Genomic DNA, 23524 nt, shown 5'->3' with positions numbered 1-23524 from the left:
CCTGCGGGGTTAAAATGGAGTAGAGATGGGTTTAAATATTTAGGTGTATATTTGGGAGATGATACAATTTTAAAGAAGAATTTTGAGGGAATAGAAGGAAAAATTGTTGGAAATGGAAATGGAAGTTTTTCCTTTCTCATATGTCATATATGCGAGTTTTAATTATTAACAATTTAGCAGCCTCTACTCTTTGGCATTTGTTAACATGTATTGAACCCCAGCACTTCTTTTGAAAAAAATTCAGTCTATATTAGTTAATTTTTGGGGGGATAATTTACATTGGGTGGCACAAAGTGTTTTATATCCGTCTAAAAATGAAGGGGGACAAGGTTTGATTCATCTACAGAGTAGAGTGGCAGCTTTTCGGCTAAAATATACAAAGATTTCTTGAAAGTTCTGAGAACGAGAATTGGAGTTTGGTTGCTTCTATTATTATTATTTTTTTTTGAAGGTCTGGGTCTAGACAAGTCTTTGTTCTGGATGAATCTTAAGAAGTTTTCTGTATCTAAGTTACCAATTTTTTGTAGTAACTTATTCAAAGTATGGTCACTTTTTAAAGTATTGAGAAGTGAAAACAAAGACTCTTTGTACTGGACTCTTCAAGAACCTTTGATTGGTGGAACCTTTGATCACGTTTGGATGTGTCAAATGAGGGATGTTTTCCTGCCTTGATGGACTCACTTATTAAATATCATATTATTACTCTTGGAAGCTTAGTTCGTATAACTGGACATGATTTATCTGACTCTAAAGCAATGGAAGAAGAAGAGAAGAGATGTAAAGAGAAATCATTACCAAAGAAGAATTAAAAATAATAAAAGACTTTGAAGAAGGGTGGATTCAACCAAAGACTGATGATCCTTTTCCAAATTTGTTTTTAAGTCCTGATTTAGAAATGTGCGATGTTTTTTTTTAAAGAGTAATAATTTAAGGTTGTTGGGAAAAGAAAAAGCATCCAGTAAAACTATGTATGAGTGTTGTGTTAAAGCATTAAATAAGAAGAGTCTTGATGGTAAAATACAGGTAGAGATACCATGGCGCAATGTCTTACACATAAGTGTGAATACAAGACCTAAATGGGGAGCACTTTATAAGTCACCATTGCTTAAAAAAAACAAGGGACTTGCAATGGAGAATTTTGCACGGTACTATAGCTGTCAATGCGTTTGTTTCAGTAATGATGAATAATGGAAGTCTGGAGGGTCAACGAACACCTGACTCAACTCCGGAAGGTCAACCGGGAACTGACTCAACTCTGAACAGTCAATGGGCACCTGACTTGACTTAAGACTGCCTGTGGAGACGTGAGACACCTCTGCTTCGGGCACTGCCTCTGGAACGGCCTCGTGCACCGCCTCGGCCTCCGGAACAACAGCGGGCACCGCCTCGGGAACTGCATCGGGCGCCGCCTCGGCCTCTCGAACAGCATCGATCGCCTCCTCGGGAACGACCTCGGGCACCGCCTCGGCCTCGGGAACTGCATCGGGCACCGCCTCGGCCTCGGGAACTGCATCGAGCGCCTCCTCGGGAACGACCTCGGGCACCGCCTCGGCATCGGGAACTGCATCGGGCACCGCCTCGGGAACTGCATCGGGCACCGCCTCGGGAACTGCATCGGGCACCGCCTCGGCATCTCGAACAGCATCGTGCACCACCTCGGCATCTCGAACAGCATCGTGCACCGCCTCGGCATCTCGAACAGCATCGGGCACCGCCTCGGGAACGTCCTCCTGGACGGCAGCGGCCTGCTCGGGAACGTCCTGCTGGACGGCAGCGGCCCGCTCGGGAACGTCCTGCTGGACCGCAGCGGCCCACTCGGGAACGTCCTGCTGGACGGCAGCGTACCACTCGGGAACGTTCTCCGGACCTTGAGTAACGGCAGACGCCTGTCTCCTCCTCCGTCCTTTATGATGGAGAGTCGGTGGCACCTTATCAGGAGACTCAGGTGTTGAATCGGCCATCTTGTGCTGTGGTGCTAGGCTGGCGGCCATCATGGGTTGTGGCGCTGGACTGGCGACCATCTTGTACTGTGGCGTTGGACTGGCGGCCATCTTGTACTGTGGCGCTGGACTGGCGGCCATCTTGTGCTGTGGCTCTGGACTGGCTGCCATCTTGTACTGTGGCGCTGGACTGGCGGCCATCTTGTACTGTGGCGCTGGACTGGCGGCCATCTTGTACTGTGGCGCTGGACTGGCAGCCATTTTGTGCCGATGCACAGGACTGGCTGCCATCTGGTTCCACGGCGCTGGCTCGGCCGATCTGCGTTTCCCCTCTCCTCTCGGGACATACTGGGGAACTGGCAGCCCCCAACCGAATCCCGGGTTGACGGGCGCCCACAGTGGAGATCGCTGCCAGACCTCCTCCCGGCTGTTTGTTCCAGAGCGACCTCCCCTGGTTCCCCGGAACACCACTAGGCGAGAGCCCTCGAAGCCACCTTTCTCCCGCTTGCTGGCTGGGGAGAACATGGCAGCAGACATACCGCTGGATCCTTGTGGATGGAGTCCTTCTGTGACGGTTGGGTTTAGGATAAACACAAGGAGAGGGTAGGATCCAATTGCAAGTATGGGTTTTATTAACAGAAGGGAAAAATACAAAATAAACAGTCATGGGAGACAAACCAAACAAAAGAGGGAACCGGATGAAACGGATAAGAACTCGGAGGAACAAGAAGGTAACGGGAAGACTCGGGAGACGAGCACAACTCACACATAGGGTAAGGACTCCATACAGATGACAGAGAAAGACAGCTATACATAGGGAGACTAATGACAGAGGATTGTCAGCACCTGTGCGATTCTAATTGGAGTGCAATTACTGTGAAGACAGAACCAGACTAGAGGAATTAAAGTGCCTATGGTGAAGTGCCTAAGGAGAAGTAAGCTCACTAGGGAACACCCAGGAGAACAGAGACTGACAGCGTGACAATATAGCTCTTACTTATTTGGGCTGGTGTCAAAAGAAAAAAAATTAAGTTTTCTTTTTTTTTTATCCTTTCTTAGACAATGTTTTAATGTTACAATGTGATCATAAAATATTTGTTTGTGATTTTATAGGAGGATTGCCTTCGTCGGTCACTAGCTACTGTTTTTCCTGGGTTTAATAATCTTGTTTCATTTTGTATTTCTTCATATGTGTGTCTGCTACTACTGTTCTTTGATGACCTGGACCCAGGTGGGCCTAGGAGGGAGTCCGGCTAGTGGTAGTTCGTTAATTTTAAATTTTTGTTGTTGTTTTTTTGTGTCTGTTTGGCAATCGTCATCCAACCTTTGGCCCATGGGCATTGTGCAATATTTCCTTTAGGGACAGTGTCTATCTTGCAATGTTTACTGGTGTGAAGTGTGAAATGCTGTGTTAATGTACGCATGGTCAATTTTGTTTGAAGTGTTTCTTGCAGTGTTGGAGTGTATGTGAACCGTACCTATATATCTGACTTTATTCACTGTAGTCTAGGCATTATTAGATTTTTATGTCTTGTAACTCATTTATTATGAGACTTTTTATTCACTGTGATTAATCTATTGTAGAATTGTTCACTGTTACCTATGGGAAACATCTGTCTGCTCTGATTGCCAATCAGTGTATTGTCTAGTGTTTAATAAAATTGAGCACATCAGTCCCATTTTCATCCCTTCATTGGAGATAACCTGTCTAAATAGCTTGAAGGGGAGTGCTGTTTGGGGTTTTCTACTTTAGATATACAAATTGTAAGACTGAGCACGCCCCTAGGGGTCACATGAAGATTTTGTTTTCGTTCTGGGCATACATGTTTGTAGTGGGTTATATATAAAAATATTTTCATTGTGAAGTAAATAACTGGGTGATCAGGACACCGGTGAAGTCACGCTTGTATTAAAAACCACATACTCCCTGTAAAAGGAATACAAAGACCAGTATGCTGAAAGCAGTGATGGGTGTAACTAGTTACTAAGTAAATAGTTACTATAATTTAATAACCGTTACTTCATATGTAATTGAACTAACACTATGTATAGACTGCAGAATATTTATACACAATTAATCAGTGGATTTAACATGCAGCATTTAAAGTCTAACATTAAAATGCATGCTTTTTATGTACCCTTTTCACTTTAAATACTTTGTCCAATTCTCACAATAAACTAGTTGTGTATTAGCATGAATAATTCTGGGATATTGCCTGTTTATTATTACTTAAAAAGCACATATTAATGTCTTATTCTTCAAAACCTTATTCTAAATACTTAATCCTAACCAATTCTTAAACTTAACAACAACTTTGCTATGTATTACTAAGCAATAATTAGGAGTACATTGTGGAAAAATAGTTAAGTGAGTTGGACCCTAATCTAAAGTGTCAACAGAATAATTTATATAGTTACTTGAAAGAATTAAAAGAAACATTTCATGTCTATCTTTGTGTTGACTCGTGTGTTATAAATGAACTGGCAAAGAGCACTGCTTTATAATCTGTGGGTTTATTGACCGCACGTACACATCACACCACCTCCAGAGTGAGGGGGAGAGACGGGGCTTGTTAGGGAGGTCACGTAATCACGTACAATTGGTGATGTCACACATATCAATGTACTACATCCCCTTTCCTAAGCATGGTCTCTAAACATAAAGCAAGATTAGACTCTGGATGTGTTTACATCAGATTTCTTCTTTAGAACATCAAAGGTATTTTAAACTAGCAACAGTAGCAATGACCAACAGGAACTATTATTTAATGTAAATTAATAAAATGTAAATTAAACATATTGCACTATAAAGAAACTGGTATTGTTAACCAAGATAACAATTAAATAAAATAAATGTGCAATTCAGCAACATATCAAACATTTCAGTCCTTGTACTTAGGGTTCGGGCATACAGTGCGTCTGGATCGTGTCACATAAGGACTGTCTTTCTTTTGTGCTCGTGTTTGAGGAGTTACTTGACCTGTGGTTCTGTGAATAAGTACATCTGGTACTTTTACAACTGGATCATTCACTCTGGTTGGACCAGGGATCACCTGGTGACCCTCATCATCATTATCATCAAGTTGACTTGGCCTAGGCTCTTTTACAGTTAGGAGATGTCTGCGGTTCCTCCTATATTCTTTTCCTCCAGACAGGACAATGTAAGATCTTGGTTCACTGCAGACTTCCTTCACAACTGCCTTACTGTCATAACCATGAGGGGTTTGCATCCTCACTACTTGCCCTTTTGAGAGAATGCTCAGTTGTTTACTGCTTTTGTCATAACTGATCTTTTGACAGAGTCTTTTCTTCGTTAACTGTGCACGAATTTCATTGGAAGCCAGAGGTGAAGGTTCCAGCAAAGAGCTGTGGAGTGGCAGGGTGGTGCGAGTTTGTCTGGACATTAATCTCTGAGCTGGAGAGCCAAGCTTAGGATCTCGTGGAACATTTAGCAGATTCAGCAAGTTGAGATAGATGTCAGTACCATCACGTTTGGACTGTTCCATGAGTTGTTTAGCGCTGCGGACTGCGCGCTCCGCCAGGCCATTAGATTGAGGATAGTATGGACTGCTGGTTTTATGAACAAAGTCCCAGGCCATGGCGAAGTCTTTAAACTCTTTGCTCACAAACTGTCTCCCATTGTCTGTGATGAAGGTGTGAGGCGATCCATGGACAGAAAAATGTCTCTTTAGCTTTTGTATAACACCTGATGAGGTCAAATTCTGTAGCTGATCGATCTCGTACCATCCTGAATACGAGTCAACAAGCACCAAGAACTGATGACTGTTCCAGTCAAAGATGTCAGCTGCTACTATTGACCATGGCTGTCACGGTTCGTGAATGCACCGTCTCCAGCTGTAGTCATGTTACGTCATGTTGATTGTTTCACGTGGGTGTGGCCGCTGATCGTCTGATCAACGGCAGGTGCGGCTCGTTCCCACAGACAATATAACGCCCTGTCTTTCGTTTCCTGTTTGTCTGATCGTTGTTTGTAGATCCTGGTGTTTGATGTCGTGTTCGTGTTGTTCCTGCCTTGCCTTGTCGCCGTTCTGTCGGATCCTGTCTTCACGCTTGGAATACACTCACCACCATTGGATTATCACCACTGTCATCGTCGTTCAGCGCACCCCACGTCACAACTCACCAGTCTGTGCTGCCACCGTGGTTCCTGCGTCATTCTCCGGCCTTCCACCATCATCATACTACCAATAAACTTACTTGTACTCACATTTGTCTCCTGTCCTCCATTAACACCGTCACAGAACGATCAGACCATCATGGAGGCAGCGAGTACTCAAGCTTCATCTCTGGAGGAATTTCTCAGCGCCAGTGTTCGGAGGATGGACTCCCAGGAGAGGACTCTTAACGACACTGGTCGCGCGGTCCAAGCTTTGGTGACGCAGGTGTCCGAGCTCACCCAGCAGTTCCATCTTCTTCGAGCACCCACTGCGCCACCCACACCGCCCGCTCTCCCGATACCACCAGTGACCGCCTCCCAGCAGGAACCGCACCTTCCGATCCCGGAAGCGTACTCGGGTGAGCCCAATTTTGGTAGAGCATTTCTAACCCGCTGTGATATGCATTTTGCCCTGCAACCCAGGACATTCTCCAACGAGAGGGCGAAAGTGGCGTTTGTTCTCACACTACTCTCTGGGAGGGCGGCACTATGGGGGACGGCGGTGTGGGAGAATCAGGACCCATGCTGCGACTCGTTCCTGTCGCTCTCCGAGGAGATGAGGCGGGTCTTCGATCGGGCCGTCGCAGGACGGGAGGCGGCCAGGAGGCTGGCGGAGTTACGCCAGCAGGAGAGGTCCGTCTCAGACTTCTCTATTGAATTCAGAACCCTGGCGGCGGAGTGTCATTGGAACGAGGAGGCGCAGTGGGACATGTTCATGCATGGGCTGGCTGACCGCGTCCAGAGGGAGATCTACGCCCTGGATCTGCCCCCCTCTCTTAATGGACTCATTGACCTTGCGTTACGGGTGGATGCCCGCCTCACTCGGAGGGAGAGGAGGGGGCTGTTCAACACCCCATCCAGGGGCCCGGCGGACGGGCGATTCAGCGGCGGAGACGTGGTCAGCCCCACCTACGATCACGAGCCCATGCAGGTAGGGCGTGCTCGGCTTTCCCGGGAGGAGAAGGAGAGGCGGAGATCCCTGGGCCTCTGCATGTACTGTGGGGGAGCCGGACATCAAGCCCATATCTGTCCAGTAAAAGGCCAAGCCCGGTAGTACGCATGAGGCTACTATCGGGTGGGATCTCTGCCGAGAAGACCTCATCACCACCATCATCTACGCTCCTTCCGGTTAGACTGCGGTGGTCAGCACAGACACACCACTGTCAGGCACTACTGGACTCTGGGGCAGAAGGTAACTTCATGGACCGTCATCTTGCACACAAGCTCCGCATTCCCCTCAAACCCCTTCCGCACCACATCACGGTCCATGCCCTCACTGGACAGCAACTTCCCACTATTTCTCACAGTACTGAGGACATCACACTCATCACCTCTGGCAACCACTCCGAGACTATCTCTTTTCACATCCTTGACTCTCCCCTGGCACCCATTGTCCTCGGGCACCCTTGGCTCCTTCTCCATAACCCCAAAATAGACTGGTCTTCTAATTCCATCTTTTCTTGGTCTCGAAAGTGTCATGAGTCTTGTTTAGTGTCTGCTTGTCCGTCTGTGTCTGTGTCTGTGTTACAGGAGGAGGCGGTGGATTTATCTAACGTGCCCGCTGAGTACCTCCACCTGAAGGAAGTGTTCAGTAAGTCTCAAGCTGCTTCTCTTCCTCCGCATCGTCCTTACGACTGTGCCATAGAGTTATTGTCAGGTAAGTCTCCGCCTAAGGGCAAACTTTATTCACTTTCTGTTCCAGAGAGGGAGGCTATGGAGAAATATATTTCTGATTCTCTAGCTTCCAAATTCATCCGCCCTTCCTCTTCTCCTGCGGGGGCGGGGTTCTTTTTTGTGGGAAAGAAGGACGGATCACTGCGACCTTGTATTGATTACCGAGAGCTGAACAACATCACGGTAAAGAATACTTATCCTTTGCCGTTGATGTCTTCAGCCTTCGAGAGGTTGCAGGGAGTGTCTATTTTCACAAAACTGGACTTACGCAATGCGTATCATTTGGTTCGGATCAGGGAGGGGGATGAATGGAAGACAGCGTTTAACACCCCCAGAGGGCACTTTGAATATTTGGTCATGCCCTTCGGGCTCTCCAACTCCCCAGGGGTCTTCCAGGCACTCGTCAACGACGTGCTGCGAGATATGATTGATCAGTTCATTTATGTCTACCTGGACGACATATTGATTTTTTCCTCTTCTCTCCAGGAACATGTGCAGCACGTCCGACGAGTGCTTCAGAGGTTGCTAGAGAATGGGCTTTTTGTCAAGGCCGAGAAATGCGAGTTTCATGCACAGTCTATTCCATTTTTGGGGTTTATCGTGTCGACTGAGGGAATACGCATGGATCCCGAGAAGGTTAGGGCTGTGGTAGAATGGCCAAGCCCAGATTCTCGTAAGGCCCTACGGAGGTTTCTGGGGTTCGCTAACTTCTACCGGCGTTTCATTCGCAATTTCAGCCAACTAGCCGCGCCTCTGACCACCTTGACCTCCGCCAGAACTGCGTTCAGGTGGTCAAACACAGCGGAAGCTGCGTTTGCGAAACTGAAGAGCCGTTTCATTTCAGCTCCCATTCTGATTACCCCTGATCCCACACGTCAGTTCGTGGTGGAGGTCGATGCGTCAGAGGTGGGGGTAGGAGCGGTGTTATGTACGGTTGTACAGCATGTACAGTTCTCTCTCCACCTTCAATACCACGACTTAGGTGCCCTTGAGCAAGGCATCGAACCCCCAACTGCTCCCCGGGCGCCGCAGCATAAATGGCTGCCCACTGCTCCGGGTGTGTGCTCACAGTGTGTGTGTGTTCACTGCTCTGTGTGTGTGCATTTCGGATGGGTTAAATGCAGAGCACAAATTCTGAGTATGGGTCACCACACTTGGCTGAATGTCACTTCACTTTCACTTTCACTTTCGTTATCCCAACATTCTCCCTTAGACGACAAGGTCCACCCTTGCGTGTATTTTTCTTATCGTTTATCTCCTGCAGAAAGTAATTACGATATTGGTAACAGAGAATTGTTGGCAGTCAAGATGGCATTGGAGGAATGGCGACACTGGTTAGAAGGATCGGGGGTTCCTTTTATAGTATGGACCGACCATAAGAATTTAGAGTACATTAGCACCGCCAAAAGGTTGAACTCCAGGCAGGCTCGATGGGCACTTTTTTTCGGACGTTTTGATTTTACTATTTCGTACCGCCCGGGTTCCAAAAATATCAAACCCGATTCCTTATCTCGTATTTTTGACCATTCCGAACGCCCGTCCACTCCCGAGTGTATTTTTCCTGAGACATTAGTGGTCTCCACTCTCACATGGGAGGTCGAATCGAAGGTCAGAACGGCCTTAGAAGGGGTAACGCCTCCGCCCGGGTGCCCACCGAACCGCTTATTTGTGCCGGAGGGATTAAGGTCCAACGTTATCCAGTGGGGACATTGCTCTAATGTGGCTTGCCATCCAGGGGTTAACCGTACTAGATTTTTAGTCAAGCAACGATTCTGGTGGCCACTTATGGCTCGCGACATTCACAATTTTGTTTTGGCTTGCTCGGTATGTGCCACTGGTAAGGCTTCCAATCGGCCCCCGGATGGGTTACTCCAACCGCTGCCGGTACCTTCAAGACCCTGGCCCCATATCGCACTAGATTTTATTACCGCCCTCCCGCCCTCCCAGGGCAACACGGTTGTTTTAACCGTGGTGGACCGGTTCTCGAAGGCCGCCCATTTTATTCCTTTGGCCAAGTTGCCCTCAGCCAAGGAGACAGCGTTGACCGTCATAGACCACGTCTTTCGTTTACATGGCCTCCCGATAGACGTGGTTTCTGACAGGGGACCCCAATTTGTGTCTAAATTTTGGCGAGAATTCTGTAAATTACTGGGAGCGACTGTAAGTCTGTCCTCAGGGTTTCACCCCCAGAGCAATGGCCAGACCGAGAGAGCCAACCAAGATTTGGAAAGGGTGTTGCGATGTTTGGTCTCCAAGAATCCTTCCTCCTGGAGCCAACAATTGTCTATGGTGGAGTACGCCCACAATACCTTACCAGTATCTGCTACGGGCCTATCTCCTTTTGAGTGTAGTGTAGGGTACCAGCCACCAATTTTTCCCAGTATGGAATCCGAAGTTGCGGTCCCCTCCGTTCACGCCTTCGTCCAGAGGTGCCACCGCACTTGGACCAGAGCCCGCGAGACTCTACTCCAAGTGGGGGCGCGCACCAAGGCCAAAGCCGATCGCCACCGGTCTAGGCCTCCCGTATACGTCGTGGGTCAAAAGGTGTGGCTTTCAACTAAGAACATTCCTCTCCGTTCCGTTTCTAATAAACTGGCTCCCAAATTTATCGGCCCGTTTACTGTCACCAAGATCATTAGTCCGGTGACAGTCCGCCTCAAACTCCCTCCGACGTACAGGAGAATTCACCCCGCCTTTCATGTATCCAAAATCAAGCCTGTATTTCATTCTCCCATTAATCCGCCTACCCCGGTCCCTCCCCCGCCGCGTCTCATAGATGGGGAGACCACTTATTTGGTTAATCGCATTCTGGACTCTAGAAGGAGGGGACGCGGGTTTCAGCACTTGGTGGACTGGGAGGGTTACGGTCCGGAGGAGAGAAGTTGAGTACCTGCTAGGGACATCCTGGATCATTCCCTTATCGATGATTACAATCGACAGGTAAGAGATTCTGGGGACGCCAGGAGGCGTCCTTAGGAGGAGGGGTACTGTCACGGTTCGTGAATGCACCGTCTCCAGCTGTAGTCATGTTACGTCATGTTGATTGTTTCACGTAGGTGTGGCCGCTGATCGTCTGATCAGCGGCAGGTGCGGCTCGTTCCCACAGACTATATAACGCCCTGTCTTTCGTTTCCTGTTTGTCTGATCGTTGTTTGTAGATCCTGGTGTTTGATGTCGTGTTCGTGTTGTTCCTGCCTTGCCTTGTCGCCGTTCTGTCGGATCCTGTCTTCACGCTTGGAATACACTCACCACCATTGGATTATCACCACTGTCATCGTCGTTCAGCCCACCCCACGTCACAACTCACCAGTCTGTGCTGCCACCGTGGTTCCTGCGTCATTCTCCGGCCTTCCACCATCATCATACTACCAATAAACTTACTTGTACTCGCATTTGTCTCCTGTCCTCCATTAACACCGTCACAATGGCAGGCTTGGAACTGCATGCAGCTGAAGGGGTTCTTTTTGCTGATGGGGTTTGGTGCTGTTGCATGTGGCACAAGATGTGATGTAAGCATCAATGTCTTTTGTCATGTTAGGCCAAAAGATAGGCTGTCGATAGGCTTGTTGTCCTGCAGGCACGCAGCCCCTTAAACCAAACTGAGAGGAGTCGCATGTTAAAGTGACAGGCCAATCGACGTTGTAATACGACAGGACTGGAGGACATGTGAGGCATTTTTTCAAGGCTTGGAAAGCATCCTGGTGCTGTTGCAGCCAACACCATACTGTGTCTTTGTGTGTGAGCTGGCGGAGTGGGGCAGCTATGTCACTGAGGTTAGGGATAAACTTGCCCATGTAGTTGACCATGCCAAGAAATCTCTGAAGAGCTGTCGTGTTTGTAGGTTCTGGCATGTCACTGATAGCTTTGATCTTTGATGGATCAGCATGCAGGCCATCACTGCTGAAGATATGGCCCACATAGCTCACTTCCTTCAGTCTGAATTTGCATTTCAGTAGATTCAGCCTCAGATTAACTTGCCTCGCCCGCTCTAGCACCCTTTCTAGTTTTTCATCGTGTTCTTTTACTGTGCGTCCACCGACCAATATATCATCTTCAATTACAGCACAAGGGTAACCAGCATAGATTTGCTCCATTGAGCGTTGGAAAACTTCACTAGCTGAGTTTATACCAAAAGGCATTTTTAGGAATCGATATCGGCCAAAAGGGGTGCTGAAAGTTGTAAGTAGTGATGATTTATGGTCTAAGGATATTTGCCAGAACGAATTTTTTGCATCTAGCACAGAAAAGATGGTGGAATTTGACATCTGGGCAGCAACTTCCTCGACTGTTCTCATTGGGTGGTGGGGTCTTTGTATAGCTGTGTTCAGGTCTCTCAGGTCTATACAAATTCGGATGTTGTTAGAGTCTTTTTTATGAGCAGCAACCATGGAAGACACCCACTCACTTGGTTCAGAGATTGGTGTAATGACACCAAGATCAGTCATCCGTTGAAGTTCCTTTTTCACCTTGTCTTGCATAGCGACTGGGATGTGTCTTGATGGTCGGACGACTGGCGGTATGGTGGGGTCGATTTTCATGGAATATGTGACAGGTAGTCTTCCCACCTCATCTTTGAAAAGGTCAGCATATTTGGTGAGAATTCTGTCTGTGAATTCATCCTGACTGGATGTGTTCAGCTGATGGACTTCTTTGTCAAGTGTAAGAAGTCCCATGCGTAGACAGTCAGGTAGACCCAATAGTGGCTGTGCAGAGCTTTTGATGACATAGAACAGCAGGTCATAAGTCTGTCTGGCTAGACAGCATGGTAATGCGACTGTGCCAAATGTGTGTAGCTCACTGCCACCGTATGCTATTAGCTTTGTTGTGTTTAACACGTTAAGTTCTTCCTCTTTTCGCAAGTGCTGAAAAGTGTTAAAATCCATTACATTACATTTGGCTCCAGTGTCCACTTTTAGTTCCACTGGCTTGCCATATACGTGTACAGTGCTGTACAGTTCACTTTTTTTGTGTTAGGTCAGTCATGGAATCAACAGACTTTGAACTTACTCCATCAATGAAGAACGAATCACTCTCTTCACTGTTTGTCTGGTCTGGTTCAACATTGTGGACAGTTCTGGTATAACCACGTTTTGCTTGGTTTGGTTTAGTGGACCTACAGCATTTTTTAAAGTGGTTCCACTTCTTGCAGCCGTTGCATTGTTGACCGAATGCAGGGCACTTATCTCTTTTTGCTGGGTGGTCACTACCACAATTGTTACAGTTCTTTATGATCGGCGGTGCTTTGCTATCTGGTTTGTGGTTTGATTTGGAATGTCTAGTCCTACTTGCAAACGCCTGGTGCACAGCATTGACCGTCGCAGTTGTTGTTTGGAGTGTTGCAAGGTCTTTAGTGTGCTGTTCAGTTTGTTCATAGATCTGACATGCTGATATGGCTCTAGTTAAAGTAAGTTCTGGATCACGCAGCATTGATTTTCTTAGAATGTCACTGTTTACTCCACAAACTAGTCGATCACGAATGAGTTCGTCTTGTAATGTACCAAATTTGCAGCTTTTTGCTTTCAGCTTTAAATTGCTGATATAAGATTCAAAAGTCTCACCGGGCTTCTGTGATCTCATGTTGAACTTGTGTCGTTCCATTGTGATGTTGATATGGGGAGCGCAAATCTCGCGGAACTTTCTCTTTAAACAGTCAGGGTCTTCCCTTGACTCAGCCGGCGTAATGATAACGACACTGTCATTTTCACCGGGAACGCTCACCTCTTGTGCATAAACAAAGGACAGTTCACGTTCGATGGCTTCAGGACCCGCGAGGTTGAGGAAAATGAAAGCTTGTGTTCGACGCGGTTTGTCTCCATGAGCTGCAGCAATGAAGATATCAAACTCTTGTTCAAATATACACCAGTTCTCTGCAATATTTTCATTGAAAACGAGAGGATCGGGTCTTCGGAATTCCCCTGCCATGGCTGGCACGTGTGATGCAGCAGTTTACGTAGCTTAGCGGCTAGTTAGTTATTTACGAGTCGAGAGACTTGCATGGACACTTTTCCAGTGTAGACTAAACTCACTTTCGCGTGTAGTTGTAGGACACTTCTGACACCATGTTGACTCGTGTGTTATAAATGAACTGGCAAAGAGCACTGCTTTATAATCTGTGGGTTTATTGACCGCACGTACACATCACACCACCTCCAGAGTGAGGGGGAGAGACGGGGCTTGTTAGGGAGGTCACGTAATCACGTACAATTGGTGATGTCACACATATCAATGTACTACACTTTGTATCATTAACTTGTCAAGGTTGATATAGGATTTAGAAAATAATTAGTAATAAGAAACGGAGTACTTTTTGGACAGAGTCATTTGTACAGTAACCTACACTAATGTAATTAGTAACTAATAATTTAATAACTCTTTTTTTTTTCTTTTAAGAGTAACTTACCCAACACTGGCTGAGAGTTACAATTTCTAAAATGTACAATTGCTAGTGACTCAGACATTATACCACAAGAATCCCATGCTCCTTGAGACAACCGTTCATGTAGTTCACTTGGTCCTTCTTGAGGCTTCCCTATAACACAGTAAATGAGTGCTGAGTGTTCTAGTGCTCTCCGTGCAAGGTGTTCATTTCCAGGGCAACGCTGATCTGTCCTCGGGATGCTCGTCCTCATTGGCTCTGGACATCAATTGTAGGGCTGCATGGTCGGTGAACAGTGTGAACTTCCTTCCTAATAGGTAGTAGTGCAGCTCCAGGATGGCCCACTTCACGGCGAGCGCTTCCCTTTCCACGGCCGCGTAGTTCTTCTCGGCCGCCGTCAGCTTCCTGCTAATGAACAAAACAGGATATTCCTCACCACCCTGGAGCTGGGACAGGACGCTCCTAATCCTGATTCCGAGACATCTGTTTGCAATAGGAATGTGCAGCTGAAATCCGGGGCGCGGAGGACCGGTTTGGAGGTCAGCGCCTGTTTTATCCGTCGAAATGCCTCGTCTGCTTCGTGGCTCCATATTACTCACTCGGGCTGCCCCTTCCTAGTCAGGTCTTTCAGAGGGGCGGCTATGGAAGAGAAGTTGGGGATGAAACACTGATAGTACCCCGCCAACCCCAGAAAGGCTCGTACCTGAGTCTTCGTACTGGGCCGGGGGGGGCACCTGCACCACCTCGACCTTCCTTTCTTGAGGTTTGATCAATCCCCGGCCCACCTGGAATCCCAGATACCTCGTGTAGCCCTATGGGAATTTTGGGTATTTCCTAAAATCATTTATTTTTTATTTTCTTTATTTTCTTTCAAATTTAAATTTCATGATGTTAAAAAATGTTTAAATAATGTTTGTGTGTGTTAAAAATTTAGTTAATTAAAATGTATATACCCGGAAGAAAGATCCAATCAGCAATCGGGGTGAGAGGTCACGAGGTGGAGGGAGAGGAGATTGGGAGGAGAAGATGGAGAGACATGAGTGAGAATCGCGCTGTGACTGTCATGTTAGAAATTTGGTAAAACACCAAGTTAATGTTTGTGATAGTACATGTACTTGTAGACTGCACCAAGAGTGAGTTACAGACATTTTTATAGAAGTTTACAGCGTGAAAGTTATGGTTTGGCGGAACTCAGTCAGAGTTTTCCATGAGGAGAAAGAGTGAACTGCTAGTCAGAACGATTTAGTTATAAGGACTTTGCCAGCGAGTAGCCTGCTCGGTTGCCCTTTTGTGCATCGTCTGAAAAAATGCACTCATCTCCAGAACCATTCCCTGCTTAGCTGTTGGACGACGTCTTCAATCACCAGCATTGCAAGCATCGCTTTGCCCCGGCGTGAACGACGACACGCCTATCAGCACTACAACAGCAGTGATTTTTTGCCACAGCGTGAAGCGGACATTGTGTTTAAGGTCTCCCCGCTCCCAAGCCACACTTCAGGCCTGCAACGTGTCCTCCTATGACTTTTGGGGTATTCATTTTATTTCACTGAGTGGCCATTTAGTCATTTTGCCGGCTTAGTTTTAATTTCGGGGTTATTTATTTGTTTCATTTGAATTGCACTTGATATTTGAACTGTATATATGTACATACTATATTTTTTTCCAGTAAATAGTTCGAAAGAATTTCTGTTGAAGTTTTGCATTACATTGGGTTTATGACATTTATAATTTTGCTACTTGAGGCAAGATATTGAGTTTACAGAAGACTGGTTTAAAGTGAAAGTATTTATCACTACTGATTAAGATAAGTGACCTGTGAATTGATGTTTATTTCACTTACAATATTGATAGTCATTTAAAACGGGTGGAATATTAATGAAACTATAAAAGTTTGTTTGTTTAAACCCAGCACTTGAGAAACCTGCATACAATTGGTGTTTTACCTTAATTTGGATATAAAGACACTGCATCAACACTTTTCATTATTGCAAGTTAAAAGCTGCTATTAAGGTAAACAGTAACAAGTGATAATTAGGGAATTACATTTAGTGCATTAATTAATTTAGAGAGAGATCTTTTGATAAATAGGAATTCGGGGAGCGCACTCCACACTAATAGCTACACATGCTAGGGGGCTCTAAATAAAACGAGGGATCGTCCGGGATCGATAATTAATGCAATCAACTCATTTGTAATTTGATGCTAATAGCGTTAGCTATAGTTTTTTTAAGTAAATTGTCATAGGGTACTAACTACGCTAATTTAAGGTAATATCTGTTAACAATTAGCCTGGATTTTTTAATTAACTTTTTCAAAAAAGAAAAGAAAAAATAAGTCAAATAGTTTAAGCTAAAAACCCAAAAGAAAATGGAGGCTAAGTGTAGCACTGCAGAATTAGTCAAAGACTGGTGCAGAAGGGAAGACTTGGATGATGCACATTTCCTCATGGTACTGATTCCAGAAGACGTTGCAAATGCCCAGATTGAAGAGGCCCTAGGAACTATCAAAGCCTTAGGAAGAGTGCGAGTGAGAGGACGGACTGTTAGTCTGAAGCTGGATAGCCACAGGGTGCTATGCGAGTGTAAAGAGACAGTGGACCCCACCAAAGTCCCTCCTGAACTGTTGCCAGAGGGCATGAAGAAAAAGTGGATGATTGTTATTGCTTCTGAAAGTCTTACCGTCGTCTGAGAGTGTTCTCCGGTACCTTGCCAACTCCAGTTGGAGAAGAGTCTCTTGAGCATTGGTTAGAACATGCACCCCTGATGGTCGAGGAGAGTGAGTGTTCCACTAAGGAGAAATGACGACGTATCATGGAAAGTCTGAAAGGTGCTGCGCTAGCTGTTGTAAAGGCTGTGCAGACTCCTGATCCAGAGGTTAGTACTGCTCTGTGTTTAGAAGCCCTTGAGAGTGCTTTTGGGTCTGCTGAGACCGGCGAAGACCTGTATTTTGCCTTTAGATTGCTACAGCAGCAACCAAAGGAAAAGTTGTCTGACTTTCTTAGGTGCATAGAGTTGTCATTGACCAAGGTAGTTTGTCGCGGAGGTCTCCCTACAAGTCATGCTGACCGTGCTCGAGTGGAGCAGCTGCTGAGAGGTGCTATTCACTCTGACATGATACTTGTCCAGCTCAAACTCAGGAAGAGGAAGGAAAACCCTCCATCATTCTTGGAACTGCTGAGTGTGATCAGAAGTGAAGAAGAGTATGAGTCATCAAGGACGAAGCTGAATACCTCTACCCAGAGAGTTCACACAAACCCTGCTACAGACAATAGACAGGATGATGTTGAGCGTTTGAGAACAGAAATTCAAGAACTCAAGTCAATGTTTACTGCAATGAGTACTTTGCCTAACAAGGTTGTAGCAGATAGCAAAGGACCTGTTTCAATGACAAAGATGCACACCCCAGAGACAGGTAGTGATAGTGAAGTAGCTGGTTGGGAAATCAAGTGAAAAACATGCAAAAGCAAATGACAGGCCATAAGCTAAAAGTCTCTGAATCCCCTACTTCAGTTCTTCGAGTAGAGCCATCAAGACAAACCCATAGTGATAATAGAAAGCCACCATCTAACGACTCGGATGGGAACTTTTGTTATCGCTGTGGTGAAAACGGCCATTACCAAATGCCAGAATGCTGAGAATCAGGCCAAAGTTATTTGAAAGCTGATACACAGTCTAAAGAAAGCTAAACAGGGTGATCTATTATCTCAAGCATCAGGTGATTGTCACACAGTGTGTTCAGCTAAGAAAAGTGAAGTAATCACCCTTGAAAGAGGCATTCCTCCAGGACTGATTGGGCCCTGTTCAATCATCCCAGTGAAGATAAATGGCCAGCACTTTGATGCACTTCTGGATACTGGCTCTCAAATCAAAATTATTTTCAAGCCCTGGTATTAACACCACTCACCTGATGTCCCAATCCAGCCAGTGTCAGGGTTGGCGATATGGGGTTTAAGCAAAACCAGTTACCCCTACCTGGGATTTTGGAGATGGAATTTCCAGAGAAGGTTACCGGGGCAAAGGAGACACTTTCCGTCCTTGCTCTAATTTGCCCAAGTTCAAAAAGTCCTGAAAAGATCCCTGTGATCCTAGGAACAAATGCAAACCTGTTCCAGATACTGTCTATGCTCTGCAAGGAGACCATAGGAGTGGACATTGCACAGACCCTTGGCATAAAGGCAAAGAACTCCATTTGTCACACAGACAAACCAACCACTGAGGGTAAAGAGGATGAAGTTGCATGTGTGAAGTGGATGGGTCCAGGCTCACTAACCTTACCTCCTGGTGGTGTATGCTGTGCCATCTGTGAAGTGGAGTTGAAGAGGCCTCTGGATAAAGACATGTTAATGGTTGAGGCATCACCCACTGCTCCATTACCATCCCGAGTACTGCTGCAGCCTATGGTCATGCATGGTACTGCAGTGGAAGATGACCTAACTATCCTTATCCAGAATGAGTCCATGAAAGACACCGTCATTCCAGTTGGAACTGTCTTAGGCCAGCTGTGTCACGTTGCTCCAATTGTTCCATCTCTGAAAGTTGAAACTGAGGCCGTGATTGTACCAGAGTTAGAACCGCAACTGATCAAGTTTGGCGACTCACCCAAAACAACACAATGGAAAGCACGACTCCGTCAAAAGTTATGTAAGCGAGCAAACGTATTCTCATTGCATGAGTGGGATGTTGGCCTTGCCAAGGATGTGGAACACCATATCATGATGACCGATGCAAAGCCATTCAGAGAACGTTCAAGACGTTTAGCTCCGATATTGACGATGTTCATCAGCACTTGCAAGAGTTGTTAAAAGCTGGTATAATTAAGGAGTCACGTAGCCAGTATGCATCACCAATTGTGATTGCCAGAAAAAATACTGGGCGTATCAGAATGTATGTTGACTATAGGACCCTTACTTGGCGGACAATTCCAGACCATTACATGACTCCTCGCATAGACGATGCGTTGGATTGTTTAACTGTGAGCAAATGGTTTTCTGTCGTTGATTTACGTAGTGGCTACTACCAGATCGGCATTGCAGAGGAGGACAAAGAAAAAAACTCCTTCATTTGTCCCCTTGGATTTTTCCAATTTGAAAGGATGCCTCAAGGCATAACTGGAGCACCTGCGACGTTCCAAAGACTTATGGAGAAAGCTGTCGGCGATATGAATCTCCTTCAGGTGTTAGTTTTTTTGGATGATCTCATAGTCTTTGGGCGTTCTTTAGAAGAACACGAAGAGCGCCTCATGCAAGTTTTAGATAGGCTTGAAGAGGTAGGGCTAAAACTCTCCCTTGACAAGTGTCAATTTTGTCAACCCAGGGTCAAGTATGTGGGTCACATAGTGTGCGCTGATGGTGTTGCTACTAACCCTGTAAAGCTAGAGGCAGTCGCTAGGTGACCTATGCCACAGACCTTAAGTCATTGCAGTCTTTTCTAGGTTTCTGTGGGTATTATCGACGCTTTATAGCAAACTACTCTGCGATTGTTATGCCCCTAACTGAACTGACAAAGGGTTATGCACCCACCCAGCGTGGAAGAAAGCAAACCCCAGACAAGACCAAGACATATTTTAAAGACTCAGAACCATTCAGTGACCAATGAGATCAGTCCCGCACGGATGCATTCAATCGTATCATTCAGTATCTGCTCAATGCACCTGTACTGGCATTTGCTGATGCCAATAAGCCATATGTTCTACACACTGATGCAAGTTTCAAAGGGCTTGGTGCCGTACTGTATCAAGAACATCCAGAACGGTTAAGACTGGTGGCATTTGCCAGCAGAATGTTGAGCTCTTCTGAACAGCGAACCCTGTACATCAGCTAGAGTTCCTTGCGTTGAAATGGGCTGTGGTTGATAAATTTCATGACTACCTTTATGGAGTCAAGTTCACTGTATGCACCGACAATAACCCGCTGACTTACGTACTTACCACAGCCAAACTCAACGCAACAGGTCATCGTTAGCTTGCAGCCCTGGCCACCTATGACTTTGAAGTAAAATATAGGCCTGGAAAAGCAAACATTGATGCTGACTTGCTGTCTCGCAACTTACCTGAAGACGGGGAGTGGGATGACATGTTTCAGAATGAAACACCTCAGCTCACTGGAATAACTATCAAAAGCTGACTTGATGACTGCCCAGAAAGGGATACTGTGATCAGACGGGTGATTGAGGCATTGAAACAGGGAGTTTGGACTAGCAGCAAAGATTTAGACCCAGAGATGCTACTGATGAAGAGGGAAGTTGGCAGATTTGTGATGAGAGATGGACTTCTGTAGAGAGCAATCAAGAAAGATGCAGAGGAGGCATAACAGCTTGTGCTGCCTGCTGAGTTCAGAGAAGTAGTGTTGCACTCTCTTCATGATGACATGGGCCACTTAGGTGTGGAGAGGGTAACTCAACTCCTAAGAGCAAGATTCTACTGGCCCAAAATGGCTCATTATGCAGAAGAGTATGTAAGGAATTGTGGACTGTGCATTACTTGTAAAACACCAGCCAAGAAAGCTGCCTCTCTACACCAAATCACCAGTAGTGGTCCTATGGACCTTGTATGTATTGACTTTTTGTCAATGGAGCCCGATTCCAGGGGCATTAGTAACGTCCTGGTTGTGACCGATCACTATACCAGATATGCACAGGCCTTTCCTGCAAAGAATCAGAAAGCCCTGACAGTAGCTAAGATCCTAGTTGAAAAGTATTTCATTCACTATGGCTTAACTGTTAGTGCTGTTGTACGCATGCACTAATGAAGCTACATGCTACATCCAGGTGGCCAGAAACTTACACGCTGCTGTGGGTACCAGCACCATCCCTCGATCCCCCGTCTGGAACTTTCTCGGCAGGGCCGGCCGGTCATAATGTCGTTGTTGAGCCCACTGTGCTTTGGTCATGTGGTCCCGGACTAATGGCATTATGCAATCGATCTTCTGCCGCATTTCGGTGACATGTTCGACGACGGAACGTTGGGGAGAAGGCTGCTGTTGCTCCCAAGCTTCCTTGGCGACATCCAGTAGCCCCCTTGGCTGTCAGTCGAACAGTAACTCAAATGGGGTGAAGCCGGTGGATGCCTGGGGGACTTCTCGGACTCCGAAAAGGACATACGGTAGCATCACATCCTAGTCGCGCTTGCCTTCTGCTGCCACCAGTCGCAGCATTTGCTTGAGGGTCTTATTAAAGCACTCAGTCCATCCATCTGGGGGTGGTACACTGACGTCCTTAGTTGCTTCACCCGGAGCAACCGGCAGAGGTCGGCCATTAGCCGGGACATGAAAGGGGTCCCTTGATCGGTCAGTATCTCCACTGGGATGCCGACTTGGCTGAAGAACAGGAACAGCTCGTTCGTGATGTTCTTGGCCGTGGCTTTTCGAAGGGGTACGGCTTCCAGATACCTGGTGGCATAGTCGACAATCACCAGGATGTGTTCCTGTCCCCGGGCTGACTTCGGCAACGTCCCCACCAGATCCATCCCGATGCGCTCGAAGGGCTCTCCTATGATCGGCAGCGGAATGAGTGGGGTGGGGGGAGGTGGCTTAGGCGAAGTCTTCTGGCACATGGGGCAGGCTTGACAAAACTGGAACCGGTCGCGAATGCGCTGCACAGTGTTTGCTGCCCCTAGATGTCCAGCCGTTTCTCCTCCCCCCTCCGCTGGGCAACCCAAAAGAGCAGGCTGTTCTCCACAATGAAGTGCGGGAGAGGATGTGTTTTGGCCGGACATCCTTGCCTTCCAGTGTGCACACTTGGGCCCAGCAATGTTCGGAAAAAATTCTGGTTCCCTGACGCACTGCTGCTCAGCCGTCAACCAGCTGGGTGATCTCCTCCGCGGTGCCTGGCGGTGGCACTGGACGGCCCTCGGCGGACGGCAGGGCACTCCTCCAGGGCACTCCTCCGGTTTTGGGCAGCCGGCAGGACTCCCCCGTTCCCTGCTCCTCCGGATACCTTCACAGAGGCAGCAGGCTCCGGCCCCCTGGCGAACGGCGACGACTCCTCTGCTCCCTCACGGACGGCAGCCGCCCCTCCATGTCGCGGGTGGCCGGCAGCGAGCTCGCCCGTCCCCGGCAACTCACTCCAGCCCACCGCCTCGAGCTTCCATGGCGGCACACTCCTCGCCTGCTCAATGGCACCGCAGATTCACCACAGAAGCGAGGGATCTTAAGCAGCGCGTCCCTCCTTCTCCCAGGTCTCGGCACCACTGTAATAATAAAACCTTGGTAATCATCGGGAAGAAGGAGGCGGGAACCGGCGGACAATCAACTAAAGACCTTAATTAAAAAAATAAACACAAAACAGCGCATCAGCCCCTCACGGACGACTGATGTGCACAAATAAAAAGCAAAGATAAACTAAAGCCAAGGCCTGGTCCTCTCTGGTTCTTCACTGTCGTCGCTCCAGTTTTATATCCTTCCATCTCCTCCGTGGGACTCGAGACCGGTGGGTCGCAGGTGTCGCTTATTTCCCAATCACTCCACCAGCCACGCTCGTTCCAACATCCCTTGGCCCCGCCCCACTCGTCACAGTTATGCAGCTTCTTCCGGTAGAACACGGTTTATAAAGTGGGAGGAGTTGAATCTGGGTCCAACCTCGCCCCCTGGATCTTGTGTTCTGCAGTGAGGACCTTCTCGCGAGTGCCGAGTCCATGCAATTCGTGAGTGTACGAGGCACCAAAGCTAGAACGAACGGCAGGACAGTGTACTGATAGCTCTGACCCTCAAAGGCGAATTGCAAGAAAGGCCTGTGATGGGGCATTATTTGAATCTGAAAAGATAAACCAGTCTCTCTGACATATTTGTGCGAGAATCTGTCTGGTGTGAGCATTTTGAACGATCTCTGCATGAGGGCTTTGTTCAAATGGCGGAGATCTAGGATGGGGCTGAGACCGCCATCCTTCTTTGGGACGAGGAAATATCTGCTTTAGAAACCTGCATCGCAGGAACGGAGGCTGAAGCGGCGAGGAGATAGCTGGCCTCTGTCTGCGAGGCAGATGTATGAAAGTATTTTTGAGTCAAAATGACTGAACGCCTGTGACAGTGCTATTTGTAGTTGTTGAGATAAGCCACACTTGTGTATCAGTAAATTTGAAGTCACAGAGAGAAATGTTTAAAGAGTTGCAAACCTTTTCTCTCCCACAAACACAACACAACAGTTACACCTTCTCAAATTCTTCATTGCAAGTGCACAAATCCTATTCTACAAATCACAAATTAAGAAACTCGTACGCTCACATTATTGATACAATTGCTGCAGTGAATATGGTGCAAAACGTATTTACACACCCGAAATATGAAGTCGTGGAAAAATTTTGCACATCCGCAAATCAGTACGTGAATTCATCCAATGAGAGTTGCACACTTGTAGAATATTTTCT

At 46.9% G+C, this 23524-nt stretch overlaps 1 protein-coding gene across 1 annotated transcript in view; it reads left to right on the top strand.

Moving 5' to 3' along the window:
• Nucleotides 1-8962, top strand: part of LOC127977209 (homeobox protein aristaless-like 4) — a 539817-nt gene extending 530855 nt beyond the window's left edge. The window contains exon 5 of the transcript XR_008158157.1: nucleotides 8774-8962. The gene's annotated coding sequence lies outside the window, so the exon portion shown is untranslated. The remainder of the gene's footprint in view (nucleotides 1-8773) is intronic.
• Nucleotides 8963-23524: the final 14562 nt, after the last annotated feature.

This window comes from Carassius gibelio, chromosome B18, assembly GCF_023724105.1.
Source record: "Carassius gibelio isolate Cgi1373 ecotype wild population from Czech Republic chromosome B18, carGib1.2-hapl.c, whole genome shotgun sequence".
Lineage (NCBI taxonomy): Eukaryota > Metazoa > Chordata > Actinopteri > Cypriniformes > Cyprinidae > Carassius > Carassius gibelio.
Note: the sequence above shows the minus strand (reverse complement) of the source record. Positions and strands in the feature narration are given on the sequence as shown.